The sequence below is a fragment of the Amblyomma americanum genome, chromosome 11, assembly GCF_052857255.1.
Source record: "Amblyomma americanum isolate KBUSLIRL-KWMA chromosome 11, ASM5285725v1, whole genome shotgun sequence".
NCBI lineage: Eukaryota > Metazoa > Arthropoda > Arachnida > Ixodida > Ixodidae > Amblyomma > Amblyomma americanum.
In genome coordinates this window covers 64,881,939-64,901,876 of record NC_135507.1, presented here as the reverse complement: position 1 = coordinate 64,901,876, position 19,938 = coordinate 64,881,939, and the positions used below count along the sequence as shown (strand labels likewise).

The 19,938-nt window shown below is 48.2% G+C and overlaps 1 pseudogene; it reads left to right on the top strand.

The window, feature by feature from the left end:
* Positions 1-203: 203 nt before the first annotated feature.
* On the top strand, positions 204-19,464 carry LOC144109670 (uncharacterized; annotated as a pseudogene).
* Positions 19,465-19,938: the final 474 nt, after the last annotated feature.

Genomic DNA, 19,938 nt, shown 5'->3' with positions numbered 1-19,938 from the left:
GGTGTGATGCTAAGAGAGTGGAAGAGAGCATAGTAGGCTAGGGAACATACCTGGGGGTCGATGACCACCGGTAGAAGCACGTCAAGCGACTTTGTAGGCGCACTGCGCCTTGTCCAGGCCGACACGGAGCATCACTGCCACCTGAACTTCATGCTGTACCGATGGCAGCAGCGGCAACGGCAAGTCAAGTGACCCCTGTAGTCATGGCTACAGACCAGGGCCCTGCGAAGAAAAGACTACGCGACGATCAAGCCAGCGACGAGCCTTTGGGTGACTATGCAGGACACGTGAGCCACGAATCCTTCACGGTTGTGTCCTACAAGAAAAAGTGAGCGGCTGTAGGAGGAAGCCCATGGAAAGCAAACCCTAATATCGTGGCTTCGGCGGTTGTAGCGTCGGCTTAATGAAAATTACTCAGCCATCGCCTTAACAAAGACGGCAACTTGATGGTTTCAGTATCGAGACTGACCGCCGCCAACCGTCTGCTCAGAGTAACTAAGCTTGTTGGAGTGGCTGTATAGGAACGACTCCCGTACTCTTACACGGACAGTTATGGCAAATTTCAAGATGTACTTATCACCTACTAAAATGAGGATTTGCAGGAGTATCTACGTGACGGAGGCGCCCTCTCAGCAAGGGGTTAACCGCTTACACTACTGCGGACGGTGGCGATGCCAAGGCGGTACGTTGTTTCTCTGCAATTCGCTAAAGATGCATCACTATCCAAAAAATTACGCTGGGGTTCTGTACTTCCCCCTTAAGTGAATACGTGGAGCAGCAATGCAATGCTACAAATGCCCGAGACATGGAAACATATCCGACATTGTACCGGCCCCGTGCGCTGCAAAGTGTAGAGGTGCATTCGCACGAAGAATGCACCTCTACAGCGCAATCTAAATGCGCAAACTGCGGTGGTCCACACCCTGCTTCATATGGAGAGTGTTTTAAAAAGATGGTACACTTGCTTGCACGGTGGAGCACGCAAAAGGTAAACCACCCAAGCGCCATGGTACACCACCTAACCCCGACGTAGTTTTCACGAACACGTCGGATTTCTCCCAGAATCTTTCATGGCAACGTGAAAAAACAGCTGACAACATATATGCAGCAGCGGTCGAAAAGGAGCGTGGGAAGTCTATTGGTTATTCTCCATTAAAGCTGCCGCAGCACACATCACAAGACCCGAAAAGCAGCCATTCTCGCTCTCAGTCTAAGGCGCCGCAACGTGGCAGGACGATGAGCGAAAGGCTGCGGAATAGATGCACTGAACAATACATCACATGCCTACTGATTGCGATATTGTCTGCCGTCATGAAGGCTCTTGCCCATGCCAGTCCGTCATCGCGAGGTCTCCCAGAATTAGAAGCTGTACTTGCATTGGAGCCGTTGGTGTCGGCGTCCTACGCTCCGCAGGGGCGTAATACAAGACAACAATAATCATGGCTTCCGCAGCGACAGCTTCACTGCAGCTGACTATTTACAACATCTTTCGCACATGCACCATTGTTCAGTGGAGCGCTCTGGGTTTACGCTCGAAACTCTCCGGTTTCTAGCAGCTCGTGCGAGCGTACCACTTTCCTTCTAAGTAACCTCTGAATCGCGCGTTGAGGAACAATTTAGACTGCATGGATACTATTTTAACCATTCACAACGAGCAGATGACGTCAGCAGATTGGTAATAGGCTTTAGCAAGGATACCCTGGCCTCTTTTGTGGATGTCCCGCCTCCCAGTGACACTCCCAGTGACAAAGCACACGTGTGCGCCGTAATAGTTATTGGCAGAGAAGAGTACACTCTCATTGGGGTGTACCTTGAGCCAGGCAAGCCATTCGACGCTTAGATGCTTGAAAATTTGGTAGCAAGGACACCCTCTCCGCATATTATTTGTGGAGACTTCAGTGGTCATAATGAATTTTGGGGCAGCTGTTCCTCCAGTGGCATGCTTGCAGAACTTCTCTCAATACATTGAATTCAGCCGCTAAGTGACAGCAGCATAACCTACCTCCGCGGCCTGAATCAGCAACAACGTGACCTGTGTAACAAGTCCAGTTGTGCACAACTTTGGCTTATGCACCTATTTGGAAATATGTGCAAATGACCACTACTCAGTCCTCATATTAGCTATCCGCTCGCAGACAGGTAAAACGAAATTTCTCCCAAAATCTACAGGCTGGGACGCCTACGAGGACGATGCAAGCAGAGGAATTACTGCCGTAACCAGGAATGAGGAATTGCTATCGACAATGGCTTATTGTCGCAGAGAAAGTACACTAGTTACAGCAAATATTTATAAGCACCCTTCAAATGATAAGGCATTTAAAATCTGTGCGCTACTCTTACAAGAACTGAAAGGAAAGCTTGGCTTACAAAAAAAAAAAAACCTTGTAGACCTTCGTGCCTGTCGACGGGCACAACACCACATTCGGCGCTATCTGGATAAACTCAGTCGGCAAAGATGGCGTGAGTTTTGTTCTAAGCTGGATGTGCGCCAACCAGTAAGCAAAATTTGGCGGATAGTTAAAGGCATGCGCATTCCACTATAACAGCTTCACCCCTTCACTGCTCCCTCTCTGCATGAACATAAATCCCTAAAAGATGTCTCAGAACAATATTGCAGACTACTGTCGGCGGGATAAGGGTCTTCAACACTCGCCACTGAAGGTCAGTCAGGCATACCACGGGTGGCAGTGACAGCTTTGGACCTGCCTTCCACAATTGAAGAGCTATCCACAGCTATCGCGGAATCAAACAGACGCACCTCTCCGGGTTATGATGAAGCGAGCCATGATGCCATCGCAAAGCTACCTCATAATTCCCGTCTTCGACAGCTGGAATATTACAATTCTTCCTGGATGACTAGTGAGGTCCCCACGGAATGGAAGCTGACGAAAATTGTGCCTGTTTTGAAACCTTGTAAGCAGCCAACTAGTTACGCGTCCTTCCGGCCCATCGCCTCACTGAGCTTCGTAGGTAAGCTTATGGAGCGAATTATCTGCAAACGAATCACTCGGTTCCTCTAAAGCCTCAAGGAGTAACCTCGGGTAACGAATGGGCTCCTTCAAAATAGGACTACAACTGATAAAGTTATCGTCCTCATACCTTTCGGCTGGGTGCATACCGAAACCCGTTTTTCTTGACATCAGGGTCGCTTTTGACTGTTTTTTACCATGCAATTCTGGGAGCCTTGGCCAGTATTGGCCTCGGAGGAAAGCTATACAATTAGATTGCACACTATTCAAAAGAACTGCAAATTTTTATGAGCACTATAAGCTGTTCAATACTTGAATTGTTGAAAAAATAGCGTCAGACAATGCAAACCAAAAGAAAGAACGAAGACGAGACACAGTCGCTTTGTATCGTCTTCTTTCTTGTGGTTTGCATAGTTTGGCGCTATTTTTTCAACAATTCAAGAAGGCACCAACTAGCCCAAGAAGAGGTGTTAATGCGGCCCAACACTCATTCACGTAGTGGAGAGGGGCGTACCGCAGGGAGCAGTGCTCAGCCCTCTCCTGTTAAATATTGCCCATATACACCTAACAAGAAACCTTCGGCGAGGAGTACATATAACGATTTATGCAGATAATATCCGGCCCACCGCGGTGGCTCAGTGGTTAGGGCGCTTGGCTACTCATCCGGAGTTCCCGGGTTCGAACCCGACCGCGGCGGCTGCGTCTTTATGGAGGGAAAACGCTAAGACTCCCGTGTGCTGTGCGATGTCAGTGCACGTTAAAGATCCCCAGGTGGTCGAAATTGTTCCGGAGCCCTCCACTATGGCACCTCTTTCTTCATTTCTTCTTTCACTCACTCCTTTATCTCTTCCCTTACGGCGCGGTTGAGGTGTCCGCCGATGTATGACAATGATGTAGCGTCACGTTCGCGCTATAATACCAGCAACGTCTTCAGAGAGCGTTACTGCACATCTCGATGTACATGGCTTCCCAAGGTCTTTGTCTCTCGCCAGAAAAAAAGTATTGCCATAGCTTTTACCAAAACAAAAAACGATGATTCGATATCTGCTCCTCCTAGGTGGACGGTCACTACCTTATGTACGATCTCAGCGATTCCTAGGTGTTGTCGTAGACAGTAATCTCTCGTGGGCACCTGAGATAAAAAATACGCGCGAGGATGACTGCAGCATTGCAAGTTTTCAACTTAATGGCGGGAATACAGTGGGGAAAGAACTGCTGGTTAATGGATCTGCCGGAAAAAGCCTACGTTGAAGCGACATTGCGCTACTGTCTACTGGTGCTTCAAAGATTACCTCTAACAAGCAAGAAGTTCTTGAGGCCACGTTGAACAACGGCGTGCGTATATGCCTTGGCCTCCCGAGGGGTTCCTCTCATCAGGAACAATAGCGGAAGCAGGCTGTCACCCGTTAAATGTGATTGCCTCTCAGGAAATTAAGCGTACCCAGGCTCCGCCATGCCCTGCAAGGGAAGAAGCACTTCTTACACTGTGTCCTCCTAACTCACTGTAACTCTGGCCTTGGCCAAACTGCGCAGCTCTTGCGCTTCCCTACTATTAAACAATCACAGAAACTACTACCTCTTACCTTTCCCATCTGGGAATTCTCGCCTCTAAAGGTGAAGAAGTTTGTTCCAGGTGTGCATGTAAAGCGACGCATGCCACAGACAGCGCTTCTGCAAGCTACTCTCGCCTACTTAAACAAGGAACATACGCAGCATACCCACATCTTCACCTACGGTTAAACTACTCAAGAAACTTCTTCCTGTGGTATTTTTGTGCCCTTAACAAGCCATGTACTTTCTTACCGGCTGCAGCTGAAAACATCCTCTACAGCAGCTGAGCTTCACGGCATTAAAGAAGCTGTTTCCTACGTCCTGAGCAAAACCCCGGCGGATGGGTTATCTGCACAGACTCCAAAGTATCTCTGCACATCCTGTCCAACCTGCCGAAAAAAACCAACCATAAGCTCGTTTTCCTTGACATTAGTTATATGCCTCATTTGGCTATTGCCGCAGGCCACTGCGTAACATTTCAGTGGATACCAGCCTACTGTGGCATTCTGGGCAATGAAAAACCAGATGAAGCGGCCCGTAAAGACCACCAATATCGGAGATAGATTTGGACTTTCTTCACGAAATGTGATGCGTCCCAAATGGCTAAAAGATTTGCTTCAGAAGAAACGCATCGGCTCTGGAGCTTGCCGACAAATCGCTACCAATTTCTATACTCTGTCGACCCACATCTGATATCAAGATTCCGGCCCGGAGTTCTTCGCCACCTGGAAACACATTATCACCGACATCACCTGAACGCTGCATTTACAAACGGCTTGGGATACCGTTTCGGTGAAATGAACAGTCCGCTTTATGACATCTGCGGCTCGTTCGAAACTGTGGAACAAATCCTGCTTGAGTGCCATGCATATGATGACTAGTGTGCGAACTGTGGACATTGCATAGAGAAGCTCTCCCCAGTGCTTCTAACTATGGGCGGTGTTCTAGGTCTCTTAGCCTACCCTAGGCAACAGAGACATACAATGAACGTTTTGTTTTCCTATTTAAAGGACATAGGAGATCTTGACAAACTCTAATTTCACCTTACATACTACGCTCATGTGTTCTTAACGCAGTGAACTTTGTTGGGCTATTTGTCGTACTATGGACTTCATCATTTACTATGCTACATTATTTCTCACCGATGCACCTTAGTACGCACTTAATGACCGAATTTTATGTTCTCGCCATTTTCTCTTTCATTTGAACTTTTCCGCACCACTCTCCTTCCTTCTTTATCTCCTAAATTCTCTTCCTCATGCAGAGTAGCATGCCAGCGATTTTTAAACGTCGGCTAAATTCTTTGATTTTCCATGAAAGAATTTCTCTCTATATATATTGATACCGTAGTGGAAATCAAAAAGAGGGATTGGGCTTCGGCAGGGCACGCAATGCGAAGGGAAAATAACTGATGGTCGTTAAGCATAAGGGATTGGATTTTAAAAGAAGGCAGGCGTAGCACGGATAATCTCAGAGCCTCGTAGGCAGGTAAGATTAGCAAGTTTGCGGTGATAAGGTTCCCGTAACTGGCGCAGGATAGAGTTATTTGGAGGGATGATTGAAGGGGCCTTTGTTCTGCACTGGACGTTGTTAGGCTTAGGTGGTGATCACGTTAAATAATAAATATGGTCTTAGATGCTGGCGAGGCTTTCTGCGGTGCCTTTGGCGGCGGCAGAGCCGACTCCGCGGGTAGACATCGAAACACTCGCTCGTTTCATCAACCGGTCAAAGAAAGCGCCATCCAGAGGAGTTATTTTGAAGTTCTCCGTTTCGATTTTATGCCATTCTGGTCGTCACGCCCATCGTTACAACAGAAAGAGGGCGTGGGGAAGCAAAAAGCTCACCAAAGATTTTAAAGCATGTCTTTGTCGCGTCGGCTTGCAAGCTACCCTACTTGCTATCGCAATCAGAGGGCAGTGTTTGAGGGATAATGCTGCTTCTTCGCACAGTCACTGCAGTTTCTGTCCGGAGATGAGCTGAGCGCCGATAAACATCATCTGGCGTTCTGAGCAGGCAGTTGTGCTACGCCAACATTGGATTGGTGCCAGTCCGCTGTTGCGGCGTGAAAGGGGGTGCAGTCACGCAAGTGGAATCATACGCTTGTATCTACCGCATGGCTTCATCTTCCACGGGCTACGTCATTTAAGCAACGGCAAGCGAAGAAAAGGAAGAAAAACATTTATTAATAGCATAAATACTGGTTGGGCTCAGTAGGAGAACCCATTGCTCGCCATCATAATCAAGCCCCCCTCAACCAAAGATTTCTGGTCGAGCGGACTGCGGCCATGAAGGGTTGCCTCCCAGCGCTCATATGTCGGATGGGGATTGCCGTCCCAGCCAGGGTTTTCTTGATATTTTCAGACTGTGTGCAAGAGTGTGCCAACTGCTCCACAGAATAGGCAGGACGAATCGGTTTTGTCTGGATACTCATTAAGTAGAGGTTGGGCATATTATTTGTTTGTAGTCGCCTGAATATGTGCTCTTCAAATTTGCTAAGAGTTTTGTGAGGAAGAGGATATTTCGTTCTAATTATCTTACTGTACTCCATAATTTCTGCGCAGCTTAGTAAGGGTGAGGAGTCAACTGTGACAGAGAGAGGCTGCATGCCAGAGGCTCGGAGGAGAGCTCGAGCAGCTGTGTTGGCCGCCTCATTGCCCGTCGTTAAGAGGTGGCCTGGCGACCAGAAGATCTGGACGTTCGAAGGATTAGACCTTTCCAAAATTTCCCAACATGGGGCGCAACGTGACCCATGATGTAATTGCGTACCACTGTCTGTGAGTCGGACATAACAGTTGCCTCGCTGTTCTTAGATATCGCTACGGGGATAGCTGTTTCTTCAGCCGATGTGGTATCCACAACTTGAATAAATCTGCTTGCAGTTTTATCGCCCCGAGGTGAAACTGTTTCAATCGCCGCGACCTCGTTAACGGCTCCATACGCGTTTGAAATAGGAAGTTGGCATCGATAATGATGTTTTGCTCTTCAATAATTTTGATGTATGGTTTGGCGCGTTGCGTCTGGCCACATGACAAATTTTAGAACATTAGGACATGTAGGCGTACTATCCCGCCGCTCAATTTTAGGCCCAAACGGTTCTTGGGCTTGATAATCAGTTTAAATTCATATTTGTCAAGGTCAGGAAGTCTAGTGGGCCTTTTGCGGCTCGTGGAATCCGCCGCCGATGATTTCTGGTCATCGTCGTACGCCTCCAGAGTCGGATGCCCTTGTGCACGGTGTCCTGCCCTGAGGTATATCGTCTTACATCCAGATTCTGGCTGTGAATTATCAAAGTTCGTCTCGCCTTCTCTGCTGATGCTCGGAGCACTTTAGAGTTCCTCCAGACACGGAGTCGTAGCCGTGGGTGTGGTCCACATCCATCGTCGAAGCCGTAGCTGAGTAGCTGATCTCCGATCAGGCCGAACACGGCGACGGACGCCGGGCCGGTGCCGATGTGCTGGAGAAGCTTAGCAATCCCACATTTGGGCTTAGGCTTCAAAGTCCCGAATAATGCCAGGAAAGTCACTCCCCGGTATAAACACGTATACTCGAGTAGCTCCCGGCGTTATACATCTGATCCGAACAAATGTGTGGATGTACGAATGGATGTTGCGCGCACAGGAACCTATGGAAACAATCAAGAAGTGAGTTGTTACAAGTTAGGGAATCTGGTGGGCGTTGTGCGCGAAAGGGTTTCTTTGGGGAACATTCCATTTGTTGGTGTCAGCTGGGATATGTCTGGAGCATGTCCAGCTTCTTGCACGCGGTCATGTGGGGCACATACTCAAGACCGGTCAGTTTCGACACCCTGGAAAACTCTGTTCGCGAGCAGCATGTGAACGCGGAGACCTCTTATCACGGCACACGATTCCGTCGTTTCCAAAGAAGAAATGTGCCTATACCGGCCCCCTTTATTACGCAAATGGAATTCTTTCTGCAGGGATAGTAGCACCTCGCATTTTGCGGTAGAAGCCCATTTATTGCCCTTTTTTCTACTAAAGGTGGGTTCAAAGACCTATTTGCAAAGCATTTCACCTTAAAGAAGCCGAGAACCATGCATGGGAAAGCTTTTGTCTATTGTATGAGCGGTGGGTACCCGGAGGCGCTGGGGATCGAACCCCGCACCTTCCGCATGCGAGGCGGATGCTCGAGTGCTATCACGCTCTTCATCCGGATTTGACGCCGTTAATAAGAAAGAAAATTAATTTACAACCATTAATACCGGACAACTGAAAGGCAGCTCCTCGGCTTGAAACAGTACCCGGTATATCCAATAAGTGCATTACCACTTCTTTTTGGGTGAGTTGGTGCATACTTGATTTGAAGAAAATAGCCCCAGAGCATGCAAACCACTTTGAAAAGACAAGGACGAGACACGAAGCGCTAACTGGTCAACTTTCGCTAAGAAAATATCGCAAAGGATGGGGGCCACACAGGAACCTATGCACACACCCTTGCGCTGCAAAAAAGGCAGGTTGTCAAAACTTATAAAAGTAGAACTAAGATAAAACTGCAATAATGCGATAAAGTTGTCAACCGACAAACCTGAAGAATTTTGGAAAGGAACGTCACCGTTTGCTTCTACGCATTCCTTTACTGCCGCCAAGAGCTGGTCTTGAGGAATCGAATAAAACAAATCTTGTACGTCTATGGAAAAACCAAAACCAGTATCCTCGGTACTCTGTAAGTATTCAACTACAGCTGTCGAATTTTTTGTGAAGAAGGGATCGTCCATCCGTAGTAATTTAAGTTGCTTTTGCAAGAAAGTACTGACGTTCTTTTGCTAAGAACCTTCTTCACTCACGATAGTCCGGAAAGGTACATCGGGTTTATGAGTTTTGGCAGTAAAGAAAGCATTTAGGCTATTACCTCGGCAGTTTTTTATATCTTTAGCGAGAGAATCTAAATTTAAATCCTTGCAGAAGTTGCTGAATTTTGTTTTAACTCTGACAGCACTTTTTTTCACCTGTACAAAGTTCTTATTGATTGCCGCGTACGCCTTCTGATCGTACAGATCCTCTGGCAGAACAACGAAACCAGTCTCTTTGTCAGCCTGAACCAGCTTAAGGCGGTTCTGCCCAAAGAAGGTCACTACACCGTTTAACATTCTGTCACCCTGTGCTCTAGCGCAGTCAGAAGCAGTTTTTTAAGCAGTCCACACCCTCTAGGAGGCACCGGTCCTGGTGTTCAGCGACGCCTACTTTAAGGGCTATCTTCCTGTTCACAGCGATCAGCTCGTGCGCCGAAACACCAGGCTCCAAACTGTATTTTGGCCCTTTCTGAAGAAGCTGCTTGACCTTGTCGGGCAAAAAGACATCCCCCAGGACTGTTACGTTACTCTTCTTTTCCGGTGTCGACTTCTTCCCCAGGCACAAAAGTAGCTGGTTCAACATGCCTCTCCAATGGACTTCTGTGAGTTGAGCTGCTGTTCTCCACAAAGCAGAAAGCTTCCTCGCGGCCAGCCACTCGGGGTGAACAAGGTAGCACTTCATGCGAAGCCAGTCTTGGTACAGACGAACTTGTCGCCAAAGTTCTGAGCGCAATAACTTGCAAATTCTTTTCACATGTCCCCACAAAGGTTTGACAGGGCCGAAGAGAGCACTTACTTCTTGGGGCACGAGTCCCTTGCGGATGCAGAAAGCGTACCTTCTTGCTCGGCATGTCGCGAAGAGTAACGTAACAGTCCTGTGGGATGTCTTTTTGCCCGACAAGGTCCAGCGGCTTCTTCAGAAAGGGCCAAAATACAGTTTGGAGCCTGGTGTTTCGGCGCACGAGCTGATCGCTGTGAACAGGAAGATGGCCCTTAAAGTAGGTGTCGCTGAACACCAGGACCGGTGCCTCCTAGAGGGTGTGGACCTGGCCTTTGACGCTCTTAAGCTCGGATATTGAGATCTCGGTAGATGCAGAAAATCTCTGAGCTTGAGAACGGTGATAAACGTCCAAAACCTGAAGTCCACTGACAGCATCGGTATCTGAAATCATATGGGTGGTATATGGGCCTCTCGCGCATGCTGCAATGTCTGGAACATAACACAGGGTTTCTGAACCCCATTTTGTAGTGATAGCTACAATACGCCAGCCACTTCGCGAGGTCACCGTGGCTGCGCGTTGAGCCGTGGCACCACAGCTCCGCCAGCTGTGCGCATGCGCGGAGTGACGTCATAGCCCGCAGCTGGTTTGTGCCCCGCGCACTTCGCCGTTGCGCCGACGGCGGAGCAGACACCGCCCGTCTCGTCAGTTGTGCGCATGCGCAGAGTGACGTCAGAGCATGCAGCTGGAGTGCGCGCCGCGCTCCTACATTACGCTAGCGTTTCGAGCCTTCAGCGTGGCGGCGTGATAGCCACCGTGGCAGCTGCCGGCGGCGCGGCGCGCCGGCGAAACCGAGTGGGGGAGGAGTGCAGAGAGGGAGAGGGGGAGAGAGTGAATCCACGTCCAGGGACGAAGATGAAGAAGGAACGCCAAACGAAACGCGGCGGCGAAGGACTGTCTTTGCAATTCGACTGAGCGAGTTCCACTCGGACAGCTGTAGCTATCGCGTCACTCCAGGTTTAACCAGAGGTAAACCACACCCATTTTTGTTCATGCCACCTCCCATGCCACGGAAGAGTGATCAGTTCAGTAATCCGCTGTGTGGCGCTACTCCAGAAGTCATTAGGAGTATATATTGCTAGATGGTCTTTCGGTAGAGCATTCGCCGCTTTTGAGAGATGCACTGGATTATGTTATAAGAATTGACGATCTCGCGGTGGCGAGGTCAGGTAGGCGCACCAGGCTATACATCGGCCCCTGCAGGAGTGACAAGTAATCCTGTGTCGGACCCCACTGGTATTTTTTACCTTAGACCTGGCGTTACACTTTGAGGGCACATGGGACATCTTCAAAAAAGCTAGAAAGGGCACTAATCTCCGCTTTAAGAGTAAGGTTTGTTAGCGTTAAAGGCATTAAGAACAGAAATTGGTCATTCCCTACGAAATATTCATAGATCCCTCGAAATACCACTCTGGCGCAAATGTGGGGCTATTAAGCGATCCCCTGCCCTGAGATGACAGGTTCTGCCAACACAGGGGCTTGTGAGACCCAGCGTACTCTTCTCTAGCAACCTCTAGCGACCAATCATAAATTGAACTTCCAGTTGCCATGGTGGGCTGTTTGCTCACGATCCGGTGTGCAGGCTGTGATGATGTCACAAGGTCCCGTGCCCTAGGTGCTCCACCTGCCACCTAGGTGGCTCAAAATTCTTTCTTTTCTGGTATTTATTCGTGGGTATTTCACTCTCGGTAGAGGGCGCCGACCACAGAACATGCTTTTCTGCGGAACGGGGCCCACGAGGCTGCTGCGTTAAAAAGAAGTCGATAGAACTTTTCTTAGTCATTTTTAAAAATCTAAACGTTGAGAAGATAGCCAATGCTTTTGAGAGATATTCGTATTAAAAAAATAAAAGACGCGAATACACAAAATAATATATCTGCGTAAGCAGTTGATTTTTCATCATGTATGACATCCAACAGATTTTGGGCACGCACAAAATAGACGCAGAGCATATGGCAGAACGTTGATTTCCATGGCTAGAGGTGAAGCGTATGCGAGAAAACTTATCCCAGTGACGTTCTTTCCCGCATGACAGCACCGAAAGTCCGGCTGTTCGCCAGGGCTGTGAGCAGCAGCATCAGCATAGATCACGTAAGGCCGCCGCTCTTTTCCAGCTGCGTACCTTTGCAGGAAGCAGGACGCCGGCACACACGGAACTCGCTCCCCCCCCCCTCTTGACGACGTGGGCTATCGTCGGCGAGGCACCCGCAGCGTCCCGCCGTGCCCCGTGAACAAAAACGTATTTCCAGGAGGGCCGTGACGGACACCTGTCATGGCGGACAGGCAGTACTCACCAGGGCCACCGTGGGAGAACAGGGACGATCCTTATCTGGTTTTCCGGAGCGGCAGACAAACCTCTTCATGCTTATTAGCTGTGTCCCGCCGTCGGTAGTGCGGCAGGTTCGTGGCCCTTTCGCTCCCTCTTCTGTTGCTGACGGGCGGCGCAGACAGATGATGGGTGGCGGTGTGCCTGAGGCAAGTCGGATTAGCTCCGAAGGGAGAGCGTGTGGATACTCTCACTTGAGAGAGAGTGATGGCGTATTTGTTTTTGATTTAGTCTGTGTCGTTAACGGGACCCTGGTTTCGAGGCTAAGCCCAACCCACGGGGTAGTCCATATCTCGCATGTTATTGTTGATTGGAGAATTGATGCTCAGGGCGGGCCACTGAAAATGACCGCCCTTAGTCCTTTGTTAATTAAGTGCTTAAAAGCGCATGTGAACGGATGGAGTCCAGTCTGAGCTGGGGCTCCATGCTTCGCATGTAACGTGATGCTACTTAGGTTCTAACCTGCCGGGTCGATGAGAAGAGTAGCGCAAAGTTTGTTCTTTTCTAAATTCAGTTCTGCTTTTTCCAGTTTAACTCCCTGTATATGTATGCTCTAAACATATGCTCTCCTGTCATCACCAACAAGCTGGCCTCCTGTCCATCTTCCAAGCCGAACTACCCTAGAGGAAGGGTTCGTAAACCTTCCTTGAAGAAACAAAGGACCTTTTGAAATTCTACTGATCACCTCCACACTGCGCGCTCCTACGGGCAAGCTTCAGAAACAAGCATAAGCAGGATACAAACAAATGTTAATTAGCTCCAGCGTTTATTCTGACGTCATCTGTAAGGGCTAAACTTTAGTGAGTATCTTACCGAAGAAACTGCATCGTATTTTCCGGTTCTTGATCCCAATATCGTAAGCTTCAAAAGGCACCAGCCCGCAGGTATGTTTTCTTCTTGCGTGCTGCTGCTTTCCTGCTCATGTGTGTTCCACGTGTCGTGGGTGTAGCATCACTTGTCGACCTTGCAGTGCTAAGAAGCTTGCATACTGCAACGTTCGATTTGTAAAATTTAGTGCTCGTGAAAAAAAACTTGTTTGCTGTACTTAGACCTAAAAAACACTGTAAAGTGATAGATTTCAACACGTGTAGGTATGCACAGTGAAGTATGAACGAAATGATTAAACAAACGTAGACGGGACTACGCGCTTGGTCAGATCTAACAAACCACTCGCTACGCCCGCCTCTAGGGAGCTGTATGGATGGATGGAAGATAGGAGCGTCCCATTTGAAGCGGGGGGTGCTTCCAGATGCCGCCATGCTCGTGTTTGTTTTCCGTATATTTCTTTAAAAAATTCGTCAAATTAAAAATGGCTGTGCTTTAGCTGTCGTCAAACGTGGAGTAACGCGTTAGACACATCTGGCCAAGTGGAACTAGCTCAGTCGAATTGCAAACCCTGTCTTTCGTCACTCCGTTTCGCTGGGCGTTCCTTCTTCATCTTCGTTCCACTTGATACGGCGCATTCGCACAGCTGTTGTAGCTGTTGCAGCTGCTCTGCACCACGTGACCAATCCACGTGAACAACAGGGGCAAAACATGATCATCCGAACGTTACCAACCACGTGACCAACGGCGCCGCCACGAAGCTCAAGTGGTGCCACGGTGAAGGGTCGAGGAGGTTGCGTAGTGTAGCGATCGCTACAAAAGGTGTTGCTATAAATTCGTCATTTTTTTTTCTTTCCTTGTGACCGAGAGCCCGGCAAAGAAAAAAAAAAACTGCGCACTTTCTAAGAAAACATCCAGCTAGGCAGCAGCAAATCTGAGAGTGACGCAAGCGAAAACGCAGCTATTGAAGTTTGACAGTGAGTTGATTGCGACTACTCTATAAAGTCAAACAACAGTTACGAGTGAGAAACTCTCAGAGAGGTCGCTGGTAGGCGCTTCTTTGAGCGAATACAGCATCCAGCTTAACTAGACTGAGCTCAGAAACTTTCTTCTGTTCCTGAAAAGATATCACCCTTTCCCTTGCTTCCTGGTACCAATGTTCTGAAATGGAAGTCGTGATGTGTTGACGCCCGCGTCTCGCATGATGAGACCATCGCGCATCACTTGCGAGCGAAGAGTAAACAAATGAAGGAAGTTAAAAGTAGAACTTGTAGAAGATAGGCACCGGTCTCGCTCTGAAGGGATGTGCTGGTGACTGCACGGCGCAGGTTGCATCGCGCACGCCTCCTAGCAGGAACGAGCACGATCGTATGACGTCCTCTTGGTATGGACCCTCCCTGAAAACAGCGCTCCCGAATGTTCTAGTTAGGTGGGACGCCTTGCCTGGGGTGTGGTATGAATGATGACGGTTGTTGCGAGCAATGTTTGCTCACAGCAAGTGCAGCTTTCTTGGACAAAAATTTTGAATACTGGGGTATTGTAAGGCACTGCTATGGCAATATTCGGGTATCGGCTGTTTAAGCAAAATGTCACTTGATTTGGTGACGAAGGAGCACTAAAATGTTTAAGGGGTTGTTAAACCGTCAAGGAACTGAAGGCATTTGCTTATAAGTATTGAGCTATTCACATGTTGGGGTATAAATGAGTTCTGGTATAGGAGATAATAGAAGGTATTTTAGCAACAAAGAATTGGCGTGGTTTGGAAAGGGATGAACCTTTGCAGCCTAAAGGTTGGTCTACACGTCAGACTCCTATCTTACTTTGAAACTTGTCTACCTGTGACCTGGTCTTGTGACATGGACCTGCCTACCTGTGATAAGTTTTGATACGTGTTCTTATTTAGGACGTACATGCCTACATTACTTTAACGCCTGTTTTATCGGTCATGATGACAGCATTCTAGTGAGGTTTTCAAGCTTTCATTCTTAACATGGCTTTTTTGATTGAAAATGAGCCACTTATTTCATTTTAAAGAACTTTTAACATTCTCAAAAGCACCGTCACCTCTCAATTACACTACATACATTTTAGGAAACGGTGGACATGCCCACTTTTAAGCTGTTTTTGCTAAGCATAGGTTACTTAAGCGGCATTGTATGTAATGCACTATGACTTCGGTTGCTCCTGCGCCACTGACCCCCAACTGTTACTATACCACTGCAATTGTTACTACAAGACAACCCCCCCTCCCCCCCCCCCCCCTGTTTCGTCCGCTGTTGTGGATCTGTGACTTATTATCATGGTGCCAGATCAAGCTCTAGCTACTGGGACAGGGTTTTCAAACATGCCTCGGCCTCTACTGTTTCTTTGCTCACTTCATTTTAGGACTACTCGGGATATGGGGGCCCATAATAGAGTGTTTCACTGTAGAGCGAGTGATTGCATACTGAATTTAAAATGTGCATTTTTCTTTCAGAGGCTACGCATCTGCACTTTCTTTTTCGCATGCAGGTTGCGCAGGCAGAGAGCGAAGCCAAGTAGCACGGGGTCTTTTCAGCACCACCCCCCCCCCCCCAAAAAAAAAAAAATCGTACCGGAATCTACATAATATTGGCCTTTTGCCTGCACTTACTTAGGTTATGCTTTTTCACTGCAAGCCTGAAATTGAACAGTTCAAAAATAGTCCCGCTCGGACTACCCCTGAACACGTCCACTGAAGCTAGGGGTCTCGAGCACTCTCGCGGAGCTACCAGCATCAAATACTACTCGGATCTAAAAAGGGGACTAAAATTTTAGAGAGATGCGGCTACGAGCCCGAGCAGGAGCATGTGCGTTCAAGAGACATACCGCGACAAATCAGGGACAAGAATAAAATCCCTCCGCTGCCCAGAAACATGCATCATCTGCCTTTCAGGAAGGTAGACGCAAAGACAAGGCATATGGATTACAAGCTAGTTATAAAGGTCGACAGGGTGTCCTATATATGAACGCTACAGTTTACGAGAGCAAAGCAACACACGCGGCCGTGGCAGTTAGGGGAAATGAAAACCCGGTGGCGTGCTGCAGAGTCTGCGGCTTCGAGACCGTAGAAGCTGAGAAAGGGGCCATAGCCTTGGCCGTCAGCCAAGGGCTGGTCAAGGCGGTCACCAGAGACTCAGAAAACGCTCTAAGAAAAAAAAAGAATCGGGGAGGGTGACGGAGATTGCCACCCGTATAATAGACAGAGAAGGAGGACCCAGAGGACTGGTTCTGCTCTTTTGGGCATCAGCTCTCTAAGGACTTAGAGAAAACGAGGAGGTTGATTCGGTCGCCTGAGGTCTCACTTTCCGGTCGACCCCTGGAACCTCCCAAGTCACCGAAGCTATGAACAGCAGAGAGGATATGCGCGCATACGAGGAAATCGCACTATACTATAGACTAAATCGACAAGTTATCCGCCAGTGGACAGGACGTTGAATAAGAAAGGTGAGGTTATGTGGAGGAAATTACAGACGGGGGTTTTCCCAACCCAGTACTCTACAGCAAGTGTTATCCTGATGTCTTCATATCACAGTGCAAAATTGCGACGAGGCAGCAAGTTTGGTCCACATAGTGTGGATATGTCCAGCTAAGTTTTATAGCTCGCGCACTCTAGAATCCTGGGAGGCTTTGCTCCGCAGCCCGGACCCAAACGTCCAGCAGGACGTCATCAGTCAAGCCCTTGCAGCTGCTGTGTCTCAAGAGATTCCGGCCGACGGCTAGGGGCGACGGGACACATGGACTTTCTCTCCTGGCGTTCACTGACCGGAGTTTCATTAATGTAGTTTTTGCTAAATTCGTACAACACCTTTTGCCGCTGGGCACATTTTACTGATCAGAAAACGACCCGTTGTACTATCTCAAACACTGCTCGTGCTGATAGGGAAGAGCGTTGCTTTGCGCGCTTACGGGCCGCAGGAGAGAATGCGCGGATGTACGCGAGGTTGCGCGTTGAGCTCACCCGCGCTACCGCTGTTCAGATAGCAGAGCCTGACATTGAAGCATCTATGGTGAATGTTTAGACTGGTACATTTCATTCGGCTTTTACAGAATACGCGCGTGCGTTGATGGCAAAGCTCTTCTTCAACGACCGAGTTGTGTGCACCTGGCAGCAGGCGCGAAATATAGCAAGAGCACCCGTTTCGAAACTTGCTGGATACGCGCATTACTTTCCTCTTCAGAGGCTTCGTCTTTGGCGCCTTGTATCTCGTCGCGGTCTTTATTACGTGCAAGTCTCGCTGTTGCAAAACGCGTGCTTAGTTTAGATAGAAACGCGTTGCAGTTACATGGCTGGCCGGAGATTTTGTGCGCAAAAGTGAATATTGCGTTTCTTTGGTCTTGTAGACTGAGCGAAACCTGCCAACATGTGACAGTGCTGCTGTTCAGGGCTGCTGCGAGGGCAGAGGATGCACCGTCTTGCACGGACGTACTCTGCAAGTGGATATAGTCCCTGATGAAGGTATAGCACCCACTCCACCTACTCGCATCTCCAATAATGTGACGTTCCTGTTCTTGCTGTACACTAAGAGCCTTTTGTTTCGACTAGGTTCGTAGCTATAAAATTCTTAGTGCATGTATATTATGGTCACGATAAATTTCAATGGCACAAGGGCAGCTTGGCTAAACTGTGCACGTAAACTGGTTAACTCAATGTGCGGTCAAAGACCATTTTTAGATGCATTTCACCTCAGGGAAACTGAGCACCAGAAAAGGGGAGGGGGTAACTTGGTCTCATTCATGCACGAATGGCAACACTGGAGATTGGACCCCAAGGTGTTCCGTATATAAGGTGGATGCTGAAACCGGTAGACCACTGCTACAAAGCACACTGTTTCATGAGTTCACATGTCATTGTTTACTTCACAAAATGTACAACTAAAGGAAGTCTCGGCACAGTTACGTGATTATTTATACAGTCATGACAATTTATTTAACAGTGTTACATTGTTTACTCAGTACAAAACATAGGGGACACAATAAACTCGTTTCTCATATATTGAACAGTCATGTTTGTAATTAATTTGGTGGCATAGGTGAAGTAGCCTATTTTTCTTTGACTTGCAGCAAAAAAGCCAGCTACAAGGAAGCCTTTGGTCTAAATAAAATTCCAAAAGTACTGTATCAATAAGCCCCCACGTGGGAAGAGGAAGCGCGATTATGACCCCTGCCCCATTACACCACTCCCTTGTCCCACGACATTGAGTCTCTCAGAAAAAAACTAGCATCCACCTGTCTAGACCTGCAAGCACTCTAGTAATTGTGTCCCACCGACAAAGCCAAGACAAGGCCACCATGTAACAAAAAGGCTATAGAAGACAGCGACGACCTCTGGAGCGAGTCTTCAGCGACTGAGGTGCATTCGTATATGCAGACACTCAAGCCACTAAGCCGAGAAGAGAAGAATGAGATATCCCAAGAAACGGTCGGCCAAGCAGCCAACAAGAAGTGGCATGCAACTCGGGCTGGCCGGCTAACATCATCGCTCTTTAAAAAGATCTGCCGTTGTACCAAGCGAGGTGGTTTGCTAAAGGGACTGCGGTACCCTTGTAATGGAGCCACACCTGAAGCGGTTTCATATGGCAGAGAGCACGAGGCAGATGCTGTGGAGGCCTATGCAAAGCTGCAGCACGCTAAAGATTTGAGTGTAGCAGGGCACGAAACTGGCCTTCATGTCCATAACCAGTACCCTTTCATAGCTGCTTCACCAGACAGGATTGTTGTTTTAGACGAAGAAGAACAGCTTTTTGAGGTTAAATGCCCCTTCTCCAAAAAAGGTATGGTATGCGAAGAAGCGTGCCTAGAAAAAACTTCTGCTGCAGGCTAACTGAAAAAGGTGTGAAGATGAAGCGGCACCATGCCTACATTTACCAAATTCAAGGGCACATGGCAGTTACGGGCCATAACTGGTGCGACCTTGTCATCTGGACCGAGGGAGACACGCCAGAAGACCCGCCATACCTCTATGAAGAGAGAATAAACTTCAATTAAGAATTCTGGAATCGAGAGCTACTGCCAGGACTCCACTTCAGCAAGCATGCACTGATACCAGAGATTCTGACTAGGAGAGTCAAAAGGCGTGGACGGCTGGACAAGTCCGGCACGTATGTGTCGCACAACAAATTTGGACAGAGGTTTTACATGTGCATACCTCTTGGAGGTCTGCGTATAAAATTAAAAAAATTAAAGTAGCACACCAGATGATCACCTGTAATCATTCTCATCTAGGGCACAAATCCGGAGTTCCCGGGTTCGAACCCGACCGCGGCGGCTGCGTTTTTATGGAGGCAAAACGCTAAGGTGCTCTGTGCTGTGCGATGTCAGTGCACATTAAAGATCCCCAGATGGTCGAAATTATTCCGGAGCCCTTCACTACGGCACCTCTCTCTTCCTTTCTTCTTTCACTCCCTCAATTATCTCTTCCCTTACGGCGCGGTTCAGGTGTCCAACGATAAATGAGACAGATACTGCGCCATTTCTTTTCCCCAAAAACCAATTATATTATCTAGGGCACAAGAATTTCATCGTGTTTTTTATTTGTCAATCAGAAGAGTTGAAACTTAGAACTGTAAATATGTCTCCTCACAGTCGTGGCACAAGCATGTGTCCAAGCATACTTTCCTAACGCATGCACTAGAACCTTCTTTTTCAACTGTTTTGACCTTT